At 35.7% G+C, this 18,872-nt stretch overlaps 1 protein-coding gene across 1 annotated transcript in view; it reads right to left on the reverse strand.

Annotated features, from left to right (window-relative positions):
• The window catches only part of LOC140525813 (ubiquitin D-like), a 115,839-nt gene that overhangs the window by 41,099 nt on the left and 55,868 nt on the right, over window positions 1–18,872 (reverse strand). The window lies entirely within an intron of this gene.

An 18,872-nucleotide genomic window follows, 5' to 3' on the forward strand; every position in this document is an offset into this window, starting at 1 on the left:
TATTTCACCATTTTGGTACTCACCATTTTCATCTATAAAGGAGTGAAATTTGTTGACACTAAAATCCTTTCTCACTCCAAATATATGACACTATCCCTAAATGACTTTATTAGAGAATAAGTAATATTGCAGTAGTAATGAAGACTTCAGCCTGAGTCTCCAGTTAAAGAGATGAGGAGCAAGAGAACTTGGATACCTCTGCACCTGGAAAATCTCTGTAGAGCTAGTTTGGGGATGCAGTGTGTCATACAGGAAAGTGGGGTGGGGAAGCAATACTATTTTCAGTTTCCTAGAAATTGTAAATGTTATCAGAAGCTGAGCACACTCTGGATCAGGAAATTCCCAGGAAGAACTTAACTCTCTGTTCCTATCCTCTGTGATATTTCTGGATTTATTCCTTCAACAACATAATGTTAACTTATTTCCTCTGCATAGTGTCAACCTCTCAGAGTTTGTTCTAAAAAAAAGAGACAAAGTTAAGTTGTGTCCATGTTTTTAATGTCCCTCAAACTGGCAACATATACGCGTTACATGGGAGATGCAGTCCAGAACTGACTCAGTTTGGAGGTTGGGAACACAGAGTTATATGCCTTTTGAAGAGTTTGTATTCTCAAGGGGTAGCAATCAACCCTGAGTGGTCAACACATTGGGAGGTGGGCTACATTAAAATGACGGTCTTGGGGTAAGTGACTTAGGTCACTTAATCTTGGTCAAAGAGACATCAATTTCCATATCACCTGTCTTGACAATAGGGAGGAATCAGCAGTACAATGAACAGGAACACCCATTAGATTAGATCTTAATGTCCTCCTGAAGAAGAAACTGAATTTTGGAAGAAAGTGGTGTGGGGGAAACTCTGAGTCTCCAAGAAAATAATTACTAAGAAAAATCATTTTTCACATTCCCCCATATGATTCTAATGAGAGGCACAGCCTTCTCAATGAATCACTAACTGATATTGTCAACACTTCATCCAGAGTTTTGAGAACTTATATGGTAGGGAGGAGGGAAAATTTGATCTAAGCATTGACAAATCAAAGGGGGCAGTCTCCTTTTTATCACAAAAGGAAAAGGTAAACAATGAATAAAATTGTCCATTTTAGGCTCAGGAGTCTTATCTCCTACGGCTGTCTGGTTTGGGGACATCATTTGATAAAGTTTTCTGGTTGAATGGGGTGTAAGAGGTCTACAGCAGACTGTCTTCTAAAAGACTCCTTGTAGAGATCTTCTTTCTTTGTTAAAATCTCCTAAAAGTTGATCTCAACACAATTTTAAATTATTTTGCCAATAACAAGGTCAAATAATGAAAGTTAAATCAACCCTTATGTCTCTATTATTATAAAATCAAAATTCAGAACCGTGGCCATTATCTAAGAAACTGGAATAAAAACACAAAATTAGAACTCAGTTTTTATACTTTGCATTATTCATTCCCCCATAAGAAGGATGAAATTCCACTAAGGAATTATTAACAGAATACTTTTTATAGAAAGATAGACTCTAATACACAAATAAATACATTGAATAATCAGTTTTAAAACAGTATCTATCATGTAAGTTACTATAATAAAACAATTCCAACTTCTAGACATATTCAAATAAATAACTCCTAATTAAGTGGATATTCTTTTAAGGCATTTACAAGATAGACCACAACTCATTCTTCTTCTAAGATAACTGTAATTTCTTTAAGATAACTATAACTGTACCTTCTTCTAAGATAACAGTAACAACTGAGACAGTTATGTTGTTAGCTAAATGACAGAATCATATTTTGGTTTCACAGGTCCTTGGCCTAATTATCTCCATACCACTATGAAGAATTAAAGGACTCTAGCTTATACAGGAATATACAACTAGCAACAGATGCCAAGGTTAAATACTTAATTAATTGAATACTTGATTAATTTGTGCTAAAATTCCAGGCCAAATAGCTGTCTTATATTTGTATCTTCTTATAGTATCTCAGATGTTCCAGCATCAATCTATTATTTGATAAATTTAATATTGTTTAAAAACTTTTTAATTATAGAAATTTGCCATAAAAGAATAGGGACATAATTATAGTAAGGGAACAATGTTTCCTTCATATTAATTCCAGGCAAAAGTGATGTAAGTGACCAATTGCACTGAGCCAGACATAAAGCTTGCCAGGTGGGATTGTTGTGGTCTAGGGGTGCAGGGAACCCCAAAATTCAAGGGCAATAGACATGGATCTACTTTGAAAGAATTCAACCCAAACCTTCTTTCAATTCAAATAACAAAGTTTATTGTAACACTAATACAATTTTACCAGATTTTAAAAATCTGAGCAATTTAATGCAGGCAAGATGGACACTTTTACACAGAAAGACTATGGGAAGATTTGGATGGGATGTAGAGAGTAGCAAATAGCCTGAGATGAGGCCAGGTGTAGGCAATGAGGGCCACGATGAAAGGGCAGTTAAAAGAATTATTAGCTAGCATGGGTGGGGTGTTTCAAGTGAACCCCAGGGACTGGGTCATGTGGGAACGTCCAGGGCCTTTTCCTTTAGGGGTCCAGTGTGAATTCCATCCCCCATCAGGATACTCATATTGGGGAAACTGAGTCAGGGAATCCTACCTCAATTCCTACAGAACAGTCATTCTATCAACTGTTCCCATGATAACACCCTCTGCAGTTCATAGATGCAGTTCATAGATCACAGAGGTTTGCTGGCATTATGGATCATTGGCTCAATAGCATTTCTTGATAATCATACCAGGAGTCAGACTTAGAATAACATCAGTTAATAGCCCCATAAGGTCTTGAATAACAAGTTCAAATAATCAGAGTTTCAGGTATACACTTTACTCAGGACTTTTCTATCATAGTCTTAAATGTAATTCAGTTTAGAATTTCAATGATTTGTTTTAAATGCATATTAACATTACAAAAACTGTTTGTGAAGAATGTGAGAGAAACACAACTCTTGATTTTTAAATTATTAAGCATTAATGCTCTCCAGATTCTAAAACATAAAGACAAACAGGATAACAAAGGAGGGTGAACATGATTTCCAATTTAGATCTTTGGAAGCTATGGATGCTTCTGCCTGGGGAAATTGACAACACCCTGTCAGCATTAAATTAAATTCCTTAGGTCTCTGCCTGGGCCAAAAATAGCAGTACAATCTAGTCCAGCATATTTTAAGCTAACTTGAAGAGGACAGGCATGATTTCAAATTCTTTGTGAAACTTTATATGTCTTTCTGAGTATATACATCCTGAAATTTTCAAGAGGAAGGAATGGAAAGGTGGAATGTTTAGAGAAGCTCTTTATCTAATAAGCCTCAAAAAGGAGGCAGGAATTCAACTCTTTAAGGAAGACAGAAAAGAAAAAGGAATCATGTGGAGAAGGACAGGAGTGAGGAAGCCACAGATCATGTGCTCTTAGCCACTCCTTTCCCCCATCTTACTTCAGAAGATTCGGGAATGTTATAAGAGTGCAAGATCAGGGGCTAAAAAGTGAAAGTTTATAGCCTGATTGGAAAACCAACAGACAAAGTTATGGGGAGTTCTATTGAATTTAGAAATGGGTACTGACTGTGGTAAAGATATTGACTGCTGTGATTTGTAATTACTACTTTTCATTTAATTATTAAGCTCCAGAGGTGCTTTGGTTCCAGTTCTTTCCCTCTCTTTTGCCTGGGCCAAGGACAACAGTTATAATATTAACTTAGCACATTTTATGCTTGCATGATTTGAAACTTTTTAAATAAATAAAAGAAAAGTTATTCAAATTGAACTTAAAATATCAAATAGCATATGTATATAACTAAAGTTTTTACATATTGTTGTTTGGCATTTAGGTAAAGTACTTGACACGAGGATGGGCTTATGTTAGACACAGCATAATTATTATCTCTCTCATTTAATGTAATTGTTAACTTTGAAGTGTTTTTTTTAAAACATTGTAAAATTTGAGAGACCATTGTGAGGTGGAAATGGTGTTAACACAACTTTTAAATTTGGATTTTGTTAAATATGAATTGGACTTTTAAAAGGATGTGATAGCAATTTAATGATTTGAAACTTATATTTGGTTATAAATAGTGAGATGGGAGAAAGGTTATTCAAATTAGACTTAAAATATATGTGTGTTATATAATATATGTATATAATTAAAGTGTTTACATATTGCTATTTGATATTTATGATTATGAAGTGCTAAACACAAGGACTGACATATGTTAGACACAAAGGTAACTGTGCCATACCTGATAATATTGAAATGGGTTTCAAATGTCAAAAGTAATAAGACCAATAATTGCTGGAAATGCAATTGGTATTATCTGAAGGTATTGTTTGTGTTATTACTATATTTCTAAATTACATTATATTTCTAAAGTTCTCTTTGTGGTACAAATGGTGTTAAAGCAATTTTTACATCTGGATTTTGTTTCCTGTGGGTTGCTTTTTAAAGCATTGAGGGGCACAGCCAAGATGGTGAAATAGAAAGACAGATCAGCTCTAGCTCTCCCCCCACAGCCCATAAAATATCTGTAAAAAATAAATCGAAACAAATTCTAGAGTAGCAGAAGCCACAAAATGACAGAGTGAAGGAGATTTCCAGCCTAAAACAGCATGGAAGGCCAACAGGAAAGGTCTATCACACCAGGTTCAGAGTAGAGGGCAACCTAACCTTGACCACATGGCAGGACTAGAGAAGGCTTCAGGGAGCATAATCATGGGTAGCAGCTGTGGTTGCCAATTTTCTCAACCCACAAATGCCAAAGACAGCTTAAAAAATCTCAAAAGTCGGTGACAAAGTTCTTTCACCAGCCCCAGGCCCCAGGGCAGCTACAGCCACTGTGGCAGCACATCCACTTTTGGAGCCCTCTGCATAAAGACCCTGGGGGAATCAAACAGCTGCTCTGTCTCAATCTTCAGTGGTGTTCCTGGGGTGAGGAGGAGCACTAGCATGGTGGACCTGGTGGTGGCTGTGGAGAGGGAATCTTACTGGCAGTTTCTGGGCAGAAAAGAGATAATTTAAAAATTATTGGTGTACCTGAAAATCATGATCAAAAAGACAGCCTAGACATAATCTTTCAAGAAATTATCAGGGAAAACTGCCCTGATATTCTAGAACCAGAGGATAAAATAGAAAGGGAAAGAATTCAACAATCACCTCTTGAAAGAGGTCCCAAAAGGAAAACTCTTAGGAATATTGTAGCCAAATTTCAGAGTACCTAGATCAAGGAGAAAATATTACAAGCAGCCATAAAGAAACAATTCAAGTATTATGGACATACAATCAGGATAACACAGGATTTAGCAGCTTTTACACTAAGGGATCAAAGGGCTTGGAATATGATATTCCAGAGGTCAAAGGAGCTAGAATTGCAAGCAAGAATCACCTACCCAGTAAAACTGAGTATAATACTTCAGGGGAAAAAATGGAATTTCAATGAAATAGAGGACTTCCAAGCATTCTTGTTGAAAAGATCAGAGCTGAATAGAAAATATGACTTTCAAATACAAGAATCAAGAGAAACATGGAAAGGTAAACAAGAAAGAGAAACCTTAAGGAATTCATTAAAGTTGAACTGCTTACATTCCTACATGGAAAGATGTTATTTGTAACTCATGAGACAATTTTCAGTATTAGGACAGTTAGAGGGAACATATATGTGTAGGTGTGTATGGGTATGCATGTATGTGTATATTATATATATGTAGATATATGTTATGTGTATAAGTGTGTGTGTGTGTGTGTGTGTGTGTATAGACAGAGGGCACAGGGAGAGCTGAATATGAAGGGAGAATACCTAAAAAAAAATAAAATTTACTGTTGAATGGAAGTAAGAGAAAGGGAGAGGTAGAATGTTGCAAATCATCTCACATAAAAGAGAAAAGAAAGAGCTTTTACAATGGAGGGGAAGAGGAGGGGATGAAAGGAAATAATTAAGCCTTACTTTCATGGGATTTGGCTTAAGGAGAGAATAACACACACTCAATAGAAATCTATTTTACTCTATAGGAAGGAAAGGGGGAAGGAGATAGGAGAGGGAAGATAATAGAAGGGACAGAAAATTGGGGAAAGGTATAGTCAGAAGCAAATACTATTGTGGGAGGACAGGTCAAGGGACAGAATAGAATAAATGAAGGGAAGGACAGGACAGAGGGAAACGTGGTTAGTCTTTTACAACATAAATATTATGGAAATGCTTTTCATTGTTACATATGTATGACCTATATTGAATTGCTTGTTTCTTGATGAGAGTGGGTGGGGAGGGAAAGTGAGAATATGGAACTCAAAGCTTTAAGAATAACTGTTAAACATTGTTTTAAAATGTAACTGGAAATTAAGCTATACAGGCAATGGAGTATAGAAATCTATTTTGCCCTACAGGAAAATAGAGGGGAAGGGGGATAGAAGAAGGGGGGGGGGTAATAGAAGGGAGGACAGACTGGAGGAAGGGGTGGATGAGGTGCATGCTGTCCTGGGGTGGGCATGGGGAGAGATGGGGAGAAAATTTTGAATTCAAATTTTTGGGGAAGTGAATGTTAAGAACTGAAAAATAAATAAATCATATATCAAAAAAAATTGATTGATAAAATTTTAATAACTTGGAACTTTTATGTTTGGCTATAACATAATAATGTTATTGATGTTTGCTATGATGGTAAATTTTCCATTTGAAATCCTGGCTATTATGAAAATACATACAGTGGTTTAGATAGTTTCCACGTGTTGGTGATGAGACAAATGATTCTCTGTGCAAGGTGACTTGGAAATGCATTCACCTAAATTGATAATGGGTTGCTTCAAGTTTTAAATATATAATAAATCATATTATTGAAAAATCAATTTCTCTTATCTAAATGTTGTTACATTAGGAAATACATTGTTAAAAAATTATGGATGGATTAAGAAATTAAGTCATTCTATTCTGAAGAATTGTCATTTAAGAAATCATAAACTTCCAAGTGTTGTCTTTATTTAAAAGGAAGTTTTAGTTAATATTGTTTTTGCTATAAATCAAATATTTACCAAAGTACGTTTGTGAAAGAAAACTTGGTAATTATACAGAGGCCAATTTTTAGATTTTTTCTGGTAATTTTTCTCAATTAAGTTCGAGAGGGTTTTGTGATAAATTGTAAACTGTTTTTAAGAAAGGGAAATATATTTTTATGAAGAAATGTTTTGTAAAATATTTTGTATGATTTTTAGAAGGCCTACCAAATTTCTATTTGTAAGCTAATATAATAATTTGAAACTGAAATTTATATCCAAACCTACTGTGAATTATGCTTATATATATATGCTTTATGGGAGTTGAAAGATTAGGGACAAGATAAGGGAAACAAGGAATTTTATGACTAGGATCGGGGGAAGCTCTGTGATATTTTAAGATAAACAGCTGGTCCTCTAAGTCTCCTCATTCCCCATCCCCCTTTCCTTTCCAGTCTACTCATTATTACAGAAAGACTTCTTAGAATCTAATCTTAACTCACTGAGCTGCTCAGATAGGTCCGGGAAAATGTTGACTCTTCCCTATTGTTAAGTTATATGAAAACTGATGTCTCTTGGTCAGGATCAAGTGACCTAGGTCACTACTCAAGACCTCATTTTTAATATAGCTCACCTCCAAGATTGTGGGTCAAGTTGTAAGATAGTTAACTAAGTTATTTTGGGGTTACTGTTTTAATGCTAAAGCCTAAAATCGTTAATTGATTACCATGTATGGAAAGGAAGGGCAACTGCTACAGTGAAGGCCCCACAGGTAATGAGCATGGGCTCCTGGGACTGAAAAGTCTAGGAAGTCTGACTGAGGTTGCTGTGAAGCCTCCAAACCTGGCTGTGATTGGCTGTTAGGACAAATTTAAAATTTAAGATGTAAGTCCTGGAAAAATTTTTGATTAGTGAAGCTTGAATTAAAAGCACTCAGGACTATAATGAACTATGTTTTTGAGTTATCTAAATCCATCAATAGTCAATAATCAATTCTCCACCATCTGGGAAAAATGCCACAAGCTACTCAAGGAAAATGTGGCTGTTACTGAAATGTGGGTGATCTTCCTCTAGAGAAGCTGAAAGGACAATCCTGGCCTCTGCCTGAGATAGGATCCTTCTGGTTCAGTTTCTCCATTGTGTTCCTCTGAAAAGGAAGATTTTCCCACCTGACTATTTCTGAGTTTGACTATAAAGTGGAGATGATATCTAATTAGGTCCTTGCTTTTCACCTTTATGGCATGTCTCTGTAATCAAAGCAGGTATTTCAAGATGTGAGCACAATGCAAGCATACGGAATCTTGCTGTTTTCAATCAAATAATCGGGTGAATTCATACTCTTGTGCAGTCTTGTGAAAGACACAATCCCTAGCATAGAACATTCTTTCTGAATGATACGGGAATAATTACATAAAGGAAAGGAAACAAAAGTACAAATGCAATGTTGAATCATTGTTCTATAGACTAAGACTGAGATTTAAAGTTAATTGTAATAAAGGTGTATCTGTATGGAATAAGGTTCTTGAATATTTCAAAATGACATAAGGGTAATTGGATATTAATACAATTTACTGAATTAATTACACAGACTAAATCAGAGACATCTTCAGTTTGGGGAAAAGAATTTCAGTGTAAGTTTCTTAGGGACAGGTAACCTGTGGTAATACTTTTGCATTGATGGAAAATTTAAATGTCTCTATTTCTATTTGAATTCATTCCATGACGTAAATATAAACTGAAGTTAAGTTCTGAAGTTATGTTTGAACTTATCATACATGTGTCACATTCTTTTATATTGATCATGGTTAGAAAAGGATAGAGAAGCTTGGGAAACAGATGCAAGTCTATTAGAGCAATAACATGATCTTAATGGGAAATTAGGTTTTGTGAACTAGAACAAGTATAGAAAGGCATGCAGGCTATTTAAGACTCACTTTAAAGATGTTCTTCAGCCAATGTGAAGTTATAGTCATACCTGAAATTAATTATTGGAGTTTGCTATCTTAAGATTTTATGGAACTGTTAACTGACTTTTCCTGAGCCTAATTCCAGGTCTAGATACCAAGTAAGGCTGTCTGAGCCACTGATCCATTATGCCAGCTGCCCTATGAAGATATGAACTGCAAAGAGGTAGTATCTCACAGGAAGATTGGGAGAACAACTTTTTCAGTTCTCTTGACTCAATTTCCCCTTCTGACACCTGGCAGACTTTAAACCTGGCTAGATTCCAGGTGACAGTCTACACAACTTCTCCTTGTCTGAACTGACATGAAGTTAGGGAAATGTTGTTCGCTTGCTTTATCTGTGTCCCCACTCTTAATGGCAAGCTCTTAAAGTCAAAAGTTTTGCAAGCATAATACCAGAATTACTAAATAATAGATTGGTATGGGGACATCTGAAGTTACTATAGTAAGATTGAGTTATTAAGCTTAGGGCTTTAGCCCAACAAATATTTAGCCTTGACATCTGTTACTGGTATGTGTGTGTGTGTGTGCGTGTGTGTGTATACACACGCACACACACACATATACACATGTGTGCATACACACACACATATATACATATGTATATGTGTGTGCATATATATGTACACATATATATGTATATATATTCATGCATAAGTTAGGATCCTTTAATCTTTAGTAATAGCATGGAGACAATTGATCAAGGGCTTGCCAAATCATCATATTATTTTTGTCTCAGTTTTGTTATAATTAGCTAATGTTAAAAGAAAAATGGTTTGTAGTCTGTCTTATCAGTGCTTTAAAGAAGTATAATGTGACCAGAAGTTGGAATTGTTTTATGACTTTACATGTACTGTGTTAAAAATTGATTACTTATTGTATTTATGTATGTATTGGAGCCTGTTATTAATTCCTTAGTGAAGTTGCATCCTTCTGATGAGGGAATGGATAATGGACATTTGACCAAGATTTCAATTTTGATTTTGTAAGAATGATAAGGGTATAAGATTTAGGAACGGTAATTTACAATTGTACAAAGGTCAATTTTGCAGGAGAATGAACATAAATAAAGAGGGTTTTTACAATAAGATAAAAGGAAAAAGACACTATGCTGAAGAAGGCTTGAACAAGCATTCAAACCAGAAAACTGCATCAGATGATGTTCCTCCCCAGACTTCTATATTAGGTGAAACTTCTAAATGGACAATTCATTGATTTACCTTTTTCTTTTGAGTCTGTATCTATGCTAATAGAAGGGGACAGCTCCCTTATAATTTGTCAATGTATCAATCAACTTCTCCCCTTTCCTTCCCATATTTAATTAAAGGGGAGATAGATAAGAGGAAGAATTCATATGGGAAAGAAAGCGAGGAGATATTGATTGACTTTAGGTGTGGAAACAAAAATTTTGATTAGAAAAGGGCAGGGGGAATTTGTGGGAAACAAAAGAAGGAAGTATGTTTCCACAGGATTAAAACTCCTCCCAGCTTTCAGTGATAGTAAAATGTACATCAGAGATGGTTAGTTCTAATCAGAGTTATGACCTAACAGAGGTAGGTTTTTGATCAAGTTAATAAGTTTTTGAAAGGGAACCTATTAGAGAGGAGAACATGAAGTGGGATGTGCAGGAGGTTGTATCTAGCCTGTGGAGGGTAAGGCAGGAAATTCTAATTGGAAACAGGGCATAAGCGGCTCGCATTTGGTCTGAACAATTGTAGCAGTCTGTTAGAAACTACTCATTCATTGAGGGGGGAATAAACATAAAAATTAATGAGTTTTCCTGATTTCCCAAGTATTGTTCTTTGTTTAAAACAGGCTTGTTTCTCACAGGATGAATTCCCATTTACTCAGCAAGAATTCAACAACAACAAAAGCAACCCTTGCACAGGGTTGGTAAGAATTATCAAGGAGATTTTATAAGGTCTTTACATAATTACCAAGTTCTCTTACAAAAATACCTTTGTAAATACGTATAATAAACCACAACTCCAAATAGCTTAGCTAACAGTCTTAATTTTCATAAGTGAGAGACAAATAATTTTAGCTGAAACTGCTCTTTGAAATATAGACAAAACTTAGAAGTTAGTGATTTCTAAAATTATAATACTTCTGAATATAACAAGATGTGGTCAGATAGAATGACCTAACAGCTTCCTGACCCATTCATTTTTTTAATCTAACATCTTGACTATAAGAGAAATTGCTTTTCTAACGACATAGGTGATACAATTGTTGCCAAATTATACAACATAAAAAAATTTAGAAATGGAACAGTATCATAAATGATTTTCATGTATTTAAAACTCAAAACAAAACCACATAATTATCAATCAGGTGACTTAAATTAGTTAGATATGCTTCCAGATTGCTTTCCACATTTACACAGAAAACCTTTACACAGAAAATCATGCATCATATCTCTGTTGACATTGTACTGATGACATCTAAGAAAACCTGCATAAAGTTACTAAGTATGAAGCAATTAGATTTAATTAAATAGTTAACATTCAGATAGCATTTGTCCTATGCCAAGCACTTTACGATCATGTGATCCTCACAACATTCTTGGAAGTGGGTTCGATTATTATCCCAGAATATATAATATAGAATGGTCAACAGAGGTAAATAGAACTTTCTTGGAGCCATACAGTTAATAAGTTTATTAATGCTAAATAACAATATCTTTTTTGTGCTTAATCCTGATAGCAAGAGCACTCTCAGACACTGTTCTTATTCTTTTAGGACAAATTTTGACTTAAATCAAATAAAATCTGGATTTATAATTGCTGAATGGTAAGCATTTCAATTTTTAAAAGTCCAATACTCTTGATCCTTTAAAAGAAAATGTTATCCATAAATTCATATACCCCTTTCAATAGACACACAGTGACAATTACCAGCTCTGAATAACCTTTTTTCTCTACTTCCTTAAAGAACTGAAGTCACCTCTCCTTTTTGAGGTTTATCAGATAAGGAGCTGCCCTAAGCATTCCAGTTCCACATTCCATTCTCCTGGGAATTTCAGGTTGTATGTACTAGGAAATGCATATAACGTTTTACAAACCATTTGAAATCACACTTGTTATTATCAAGTTAGTTTAAAATGTGCTGGGCAAATATTCTAAGACTGAGTTGTACTGCTGCTTTTGGCCCAAGCAAAGTGATCAAAGAAATTTGATTTAATGCTGACAAGGTGTTGCCAGTTTCCCCAGGCAGAAACCTCCCGGGTTTTCAGAGATAATAATTAAATAATTGACTGTAACAGTTTTCCAAACTGAAAATCATTCTCATCCCCTTTCTATACTATTTCTCTGCACCTGTTAGAGTCTGAGGGGGGTTAATGCTTAATAATTTACAAATCAGGAGTGCTGTATGTCTCTCATACCCTTCACAAACAGTTTTCATAATATTAATATACATCTTAAACAAATCATTGAAATTCTAAAGTGATCACATTTAAGGCTATGATACAAAAAACCTTGATCAAAATGTCTTAAAAGAGTAAAAAATTTATTTTTGCAGTTTTAAACATGTTTCCTTGATATGAGACCTATTGGGCGGAGTGGTACAAAGACAGTTCTCTTGCTATCTTTGTACTGCTTGGTCTAGATCTGATCAGTATAAAGATGCTTTTAGCTGATTCTATCTCCCAACTAACTCCTGAGAGACTCTCATCTGCTTCTTCAATTCCATTACTTGTCATCTAACTTTGCTTTTGCAACTCCAACTTGGCCAGTATTGGGACCCCCCTAAAAAAGTTTTAATCTCTTTCTAAAAGCCTAAGGTGGGAGTTCTTTCCCAATGTGTTCTCTAATTACAGACCTTAGAAGTTCCTTAGGGTTTCTGCTTCTGGGAGCCAAGATGGTGGAGTAAGAAGTAAGTCTTTCTCACCTTTCCTTACTGATCTCTGAATGCCCAGAAAATATCACCCAAGGAAAGCCCTGGAATAGTTGAGTCAGTCAGAAAATGTTTTGTAGCAGTCTTTGTAGCTTGGGGGATTAAGAGGAAAGACTTCTCTTGCTCTGGGGGAGTGTGAGTAATACAGGACAGGAGGCATCCCAGCAAATCAGAATCAAGCACCTCCTCAGAAAACCAGGGAGAGATCCTGACCTCAGGGTGGTGGATCAGGCAAGCACCAACACCAGGATCCCTCAGTGCCTCATCAAAAGCAGGAGAAATGATAGACAGTAATTCAGAAAACCACCACATGGGTCTGCATTCTCCAGCAGCCAAATCTCCCAGTGCTTCAGCACAACTCCAGGTAGCACAACTCCAGGAGGCACAGCTCTAGGCTAGCAGACATCCTTCAGCAGCCAAGCATTCCAGAACAAGGTCTGGGTGAGCAGGTATCCTCCAGGGGCCAGACTCCTCACCCCCACATCAAGACCTCCAATGATCCTGAACCCAGTCTAGCACCACGTAAGCCTTCATCTGCTAGCACTTGAAGGTCCAGTACACAAAGCTAATGATCAGGTCACAGGGTTCCAGCACAAGAAGCTTGGGTCAGTGCCCCCTGAGGGAGAGCTCAACTTTAAAAGTCAGGAAATAGGCCAACACCATGAGCAAAAAGTAGAATCAGACAATGACCATAGATTCTTATTACAAGGACATGGAAAATCTAGGCATGAACTCACAAGAGGACAAAACTGTCAATATACCTACATATAAAACACCTTCTTAGAAGAGCTCAAGAAGGATTTTAAAAGTCAAATAAGAGAGGTAGATGAAAAATTGGGGAAAGAAATGAGAGATATGAGAAAGAGTCAATAACCCTGGAAAAAGAAAGACAAAAGTTGACTGTAGAAAACAATTCCTTAAAAAATACAATTGGCCAAATTGGAAAAAAATGCACTGAAGAAAACAACATCTGAAAATGTAGAATTGGCTAAATGGAAAAGGAGATGCAAAAACTCACTGAAGAGAAGAACTCCTTAAAAAGTAAAATGGGCCAAATGAACAAGGAGGTACAAAATCTAACTGAAGAAAACAATTTGTTAAAATTCTAATTGAGTAAATGGAAGTTAATACCTCTTTGAGATATCAAGAATCAGTCAAATAGAAACCAAAAAAAAATGAAGAAATAGAAAAAATACAAAATGACACATTGGTAAAAAAGATTGATCTGGAAAACAGATCCAGGGGAGATAACTTTAAAAATATTTTATCTACCTGAAAGCCATGATTAAAAAAAGAGTTTGCACAGCATCTTTCAGGAAATCATCAAAGAAAACTGTCCTGCTTTCCTAGAACTAGAAGTTGAAATAATAATCAAAGGTAAAAAAATAATCAAAGAAATCCACCAATCACCTCCTGAAAGAAGTCCCAAATTGAAAATGCTGATGAATATTGTAGCCAAATTCCAAAATTACCAGGTCAAAGAGAAAATACTGCAAGCAGCCAGAAAGAAATAATTTAAATATCATGGAACCACAGTCAGGATTACAGGGACCTTGGAGCTTCTACATTAAAAAATCAGAGGTCCCCACCAATAAAGAGGAAATTAAAACAATAATTAGGAATTATTTTGCCCAATTGCATGCCCACAAATTTGACAATCTTAGTGAATTGGATGAATATTTACAAAAATATAAGTTGCACAGATTAACAGAAGAGAAATAAAATACTTAAATAACCCCATTTCAGAAAAATAAATTGAACAAGCCATCAATGAAAAAATTCTCCAGGGCCAGATAGATTTACAAGTGAATTCTATCAAACATTTAAAGAACAATTAACTCCAATTCTATATACACTATTTGGGAAAATAGGGAAAGAAGGAGTCCTACCAAATTCTTTTTGTGATACAAATATGGTACTTATACCTAAACCAGGAAGAGTCAAAACAGAGAAAGAAAATTATAGACCAATTTCCCTAATGAATATGGATGCAAAAATTTTAAATAAAATATTAGCAAAAAGATTACAGCAACTTCTCATGAGAATAATACACTATGACCAGGTAGGATTTATTCCATGAATTCAGAGTGAGTTCAATATTAGAAAAATTATCAGCATAATTGATCACATCAACAACAAAACTAGCAAAAGCCATATGATTATCTCAATAGATGCAGAAAAAGCTTGTGACAAAATAGAACAACCATTCCTCTTAAAAACACTTATGAACGTGGGAATAAATGGAGTCTTTCTTAAAAGGATAAGTAATATCTACCAAAAACCATCAGCAAGTATTGTATGTAATGGGGATAAGCTAGAAGCATTTCCCATAAGACTGGGGGTGAAACAAGGATCTGCATTATCACCCCTGTTATTCAATATGGTGCTAGAAACTTTAGCTTTAACAATGAGAAGAATAAGAAATTGAAGGAATTAGAATAGGCAAAGAAGAAACAAAGTTATCACTCTTTGCAAGTGATGTGATGGTATACTTACAGAATCCTAGAAAATCAAGTAAACAACTACATGAAATAATAAATAACTTTAGCAAAGTTGTAGGATATAAAATAAACTAATACAAATTCTATATATTACTAACAAAGCCTAAAAGCAACAGATAGAAAGAGGCATTCCATTTAAAGTTACTATAGACATTATAAAAGATCAGAGGGCATGGAATACAATATTCCATAAGGCAAGGGAGCTTGGATTATAAGCAAAGATCAACTACCCAGGAAAATTGAGCATAATCTTTCAGGGAAGGAGAACAACATTCAACAAAATAGGAAACTTCCAAACTTTCCTGATGAAAAGACCAGAGCTCAACAGAAAATTTGATCTTCAAATGCTAGACTGAAGAGAGGTGTAAAAAGGTAAACAGGAAAGAAAACAACAACAACAAATTGTTAATAAGGGCAAACTGTTTATATCCCTATAAGGGAAAATGACACTTTCAACTCTTGAGAACCATATTGTTATTATAACACTTACAAGAGATATGCATAGACAGAGGGCATGAGTATGAATTAACTTTGATGTGATGATAAAAAAAATCTAAGTAAGTGGTGACAAGGGATTGTTCTGAGAGAGGAGGAAAGGAGGAGGCAGACAAAGATAAATTACATCACATGAAAAGGCACAAAAACCTATTACAGTAAGTGAAAGAAGGGAGGGAGATGAGCAGTTTCAACCATACTCTCATCAGATTTAGCTCAAAAAGGGAATAATATAATCAGTTAGGTATAGAAATCTAGGTTACCCCATGAGAAGTAGGAAGGGCAAGGTGAAAGAAAAAGAAAGAGGTAGATAGAAAGGAGGGAAGAAGTAGTAAGGGTAAAGAGGGAGAAAAGGCTGATGGAAGGGAGGGCAGACTGAGGGAGGTGGTGATAGAAAGCAAAACTCTGGTGAGGATGGAAAGAGGGAAGGGAGAGAGAAATGCATATACTGAAGGAAAATGAGATGGAGAGAAAGACGCAGATAGTAATCATAACTGAATGTGACTAGGATGGACTATTCCATAAAATGGAAGCAGGTAGCAGAGTGGACTAGGAACCAGAATCCCATAGTATGTTGTTTACAAGAAACACATCTGAAGCAGAAGGATACACACAGAGTAAAGGTATGAACTGATGCTGAGTGAAATGAACAAAACCAGGAGAACATTGCATGCAGTAACAGCTACATTGTGCAATCACTGATTTTGATAGACTTATCTCTTCTCAGCAATGTAAGGATCTAAAACAACTCTAAAAGATTCATGATGGAAAATGTTATCCACATCTAGAGAAAGAACTTTGGAGTCTGAATGCAGATGGAAGCATACCATTTGCTCTCCTTTCATTGTTTTATTTTGTTTCTTCTTTCTTGTGGTTCCACTCACTAGTTCTAATTCTTCTTTACATCATGACTAATATGACAATATGTTTAATATGAATGTATAAGAAAAACCTATATGAGATTGCATGTCATCTTGGGGAAGAGGGAGGAAAAGGAAGGAGAGGAAATTTAAAACTCAAAATCATATAGAAGTGAATGTTAAAAACAAAAATTAATTAATTATATATATTTTTACAATTCCTTAGACCTTTTTCTGGCTGCATTTTGAATCTTTCAGGACAAACATGACAGTCATTTTACAAACACAGAAACACAGACAGAATGACAAGACAGTGTGCATAGATCTAATTTTTAGAATTAAACTCATCAAAATTCAGAGTTATCTTTTAGTTAATCTTAAATTTTTTTCCACATCCTTCTAAAAGCAATGAATTCAGATTACAATACAATTTATCACATGCCAACTTACTCTGAACTGAGCCATAGTCAAGTTAAAAAGGATATCCTTTCAGAGGAGACCTGTCTTGAGGCCTCTGTCCTCAGAGCTGACTTGGAGAGAAAAATAGACTGCAACCAAACACGAGTACAAGACATAGGAGCAGGGATAGATTAGAGATTTGATTCACCCACCCTTCAGAGCTGGAACTTCAGAAGAAAAGAGTTCCATGGGTGCCTAGTCCTAGCACTGTCAGGGGAAGAGGCTAGTCTCCAAATCCCAGTCTTATCTCTGAGTCATGGCAGCATTAATGTTAACCTGAAAGAGTTGGTTTTAAGAAAGAGACAAACAAAATTAGGTTGTATCTATGTTTTTAATATCTCTCAAGCTGGTGACACATATGCATTCCATGAAAGTTGCAGTCCAGAACTGGAGTCCCCTAAGGAAGCCAGTCCAGAACTGGCTCAGTTTGGGGATTGGGAGTACAGTCATATGCCCTTTAAAGAATATGGGTTCCCAAGGGGTGCCAATCAATTCTGACTGGTCAACACACTGGGAGGTGGGCTATATTAAAATGAGAATGTTAGGGTATGTGATTTAGGTCATTTAATGTTGGTCAAAGAGACATCAATTTCCATATCCCCTGTTTGTCCCTTTCTTAGACCAAACTCTGTGAGGTTGACATTACTTAATCCTTTTTGCCTTGGTTTTCTCATCTGCAAAATTGTCTGGAAAAGGAAATGGCAAATCATTCCAAGTATCTTTGCCATGAAAACCCCAAATGGAATTTTTAAAAGTCAGACATGACTGAACAAAATTATGGAATGTTCTTCTTATCATAATTATTATTTCTACATGCAAACATTTTTCATGTATGCTCCTTCCTATCCACTGTTCAGCACTACTCTGATACAGGCTATCATCACTTTATGCCTGGACTATCCCAATAAACATTGGTTGATCTCCTTGCTCAATTTTCTCCCTACTCCAGTTCATCCTCCACTCAGTGGACAGTCATTTTCCAAAAATGCAGATCTGACCATGTCAACTGCCTATTCAATAAATTCCAGTGGTTCTCTATTTCCTCTAGGTTCAAATACAAAATGTTTTGTTTGTCATTTAAAGCCCTTCACAATCTGGCCCCTTCCTACCCTTCCAGTCTTCTTTTACTTTACTCCCTCTAACTCTGTGATACAAAAACACTGGCCTTCTGATTGTTCCTTGTACATAACACTCCATGTACTGACTTTGTACTTGCTGTCCCCAATGCCTCAGCTCAAACCTCACCTTTTACAGGAGGCTTTTTCTCTCATTCTCTCAATCTCTCTATCTCTTTCTCTCCCTCTCTGTCTCTCTGTCTCTCTCTCTCTCTCTCTCTCTTTCTCTCTCTCTCTCTATCTTTGTTTCTCTGTCTCTGTCTCTCTCTCTTTTCTATTGCTTTCCCTTTGAGATTACTTTTCATTTGCACTGTGTCAATGTATATGTAAATGTAATTAAGGAAGGACAAATTTGGACTTCTCTCCCTTTAGAATGTGAGCTCCTTGAGGGAAGAGACCTAGTTTTGCCTTTTTTGAAGCTTCAATCTCAATAAATGAGTGTACTAGGATTAGAGGTGATCTGACTATGAATTCTTTGAGACAGTTTCACCACAACACATCATGAAACCACAACCATAATATGAGAAAAAGGAAGACACACATCCTGACTCTATGGAAATAATACCACAGGAATATTCCTGAAGATATTTAAAAAGCATCAAAAA

This window comes from Notamacropus eugenii, chromosome 2 (genome assembly GCF_028372415.1).
Source record: "Notamacropus eugenii isolate mMacEug1 chromosome 2, mMacEug1.pri_v2, whole genome shotgun sequence".
Classification (NCBI taxonomy): Eukaryota; Metazoa; Chordata; class Mammalia; order Diprotodontia; family Macropodidae; genus Notamacropus; species Notamacropus eugenii.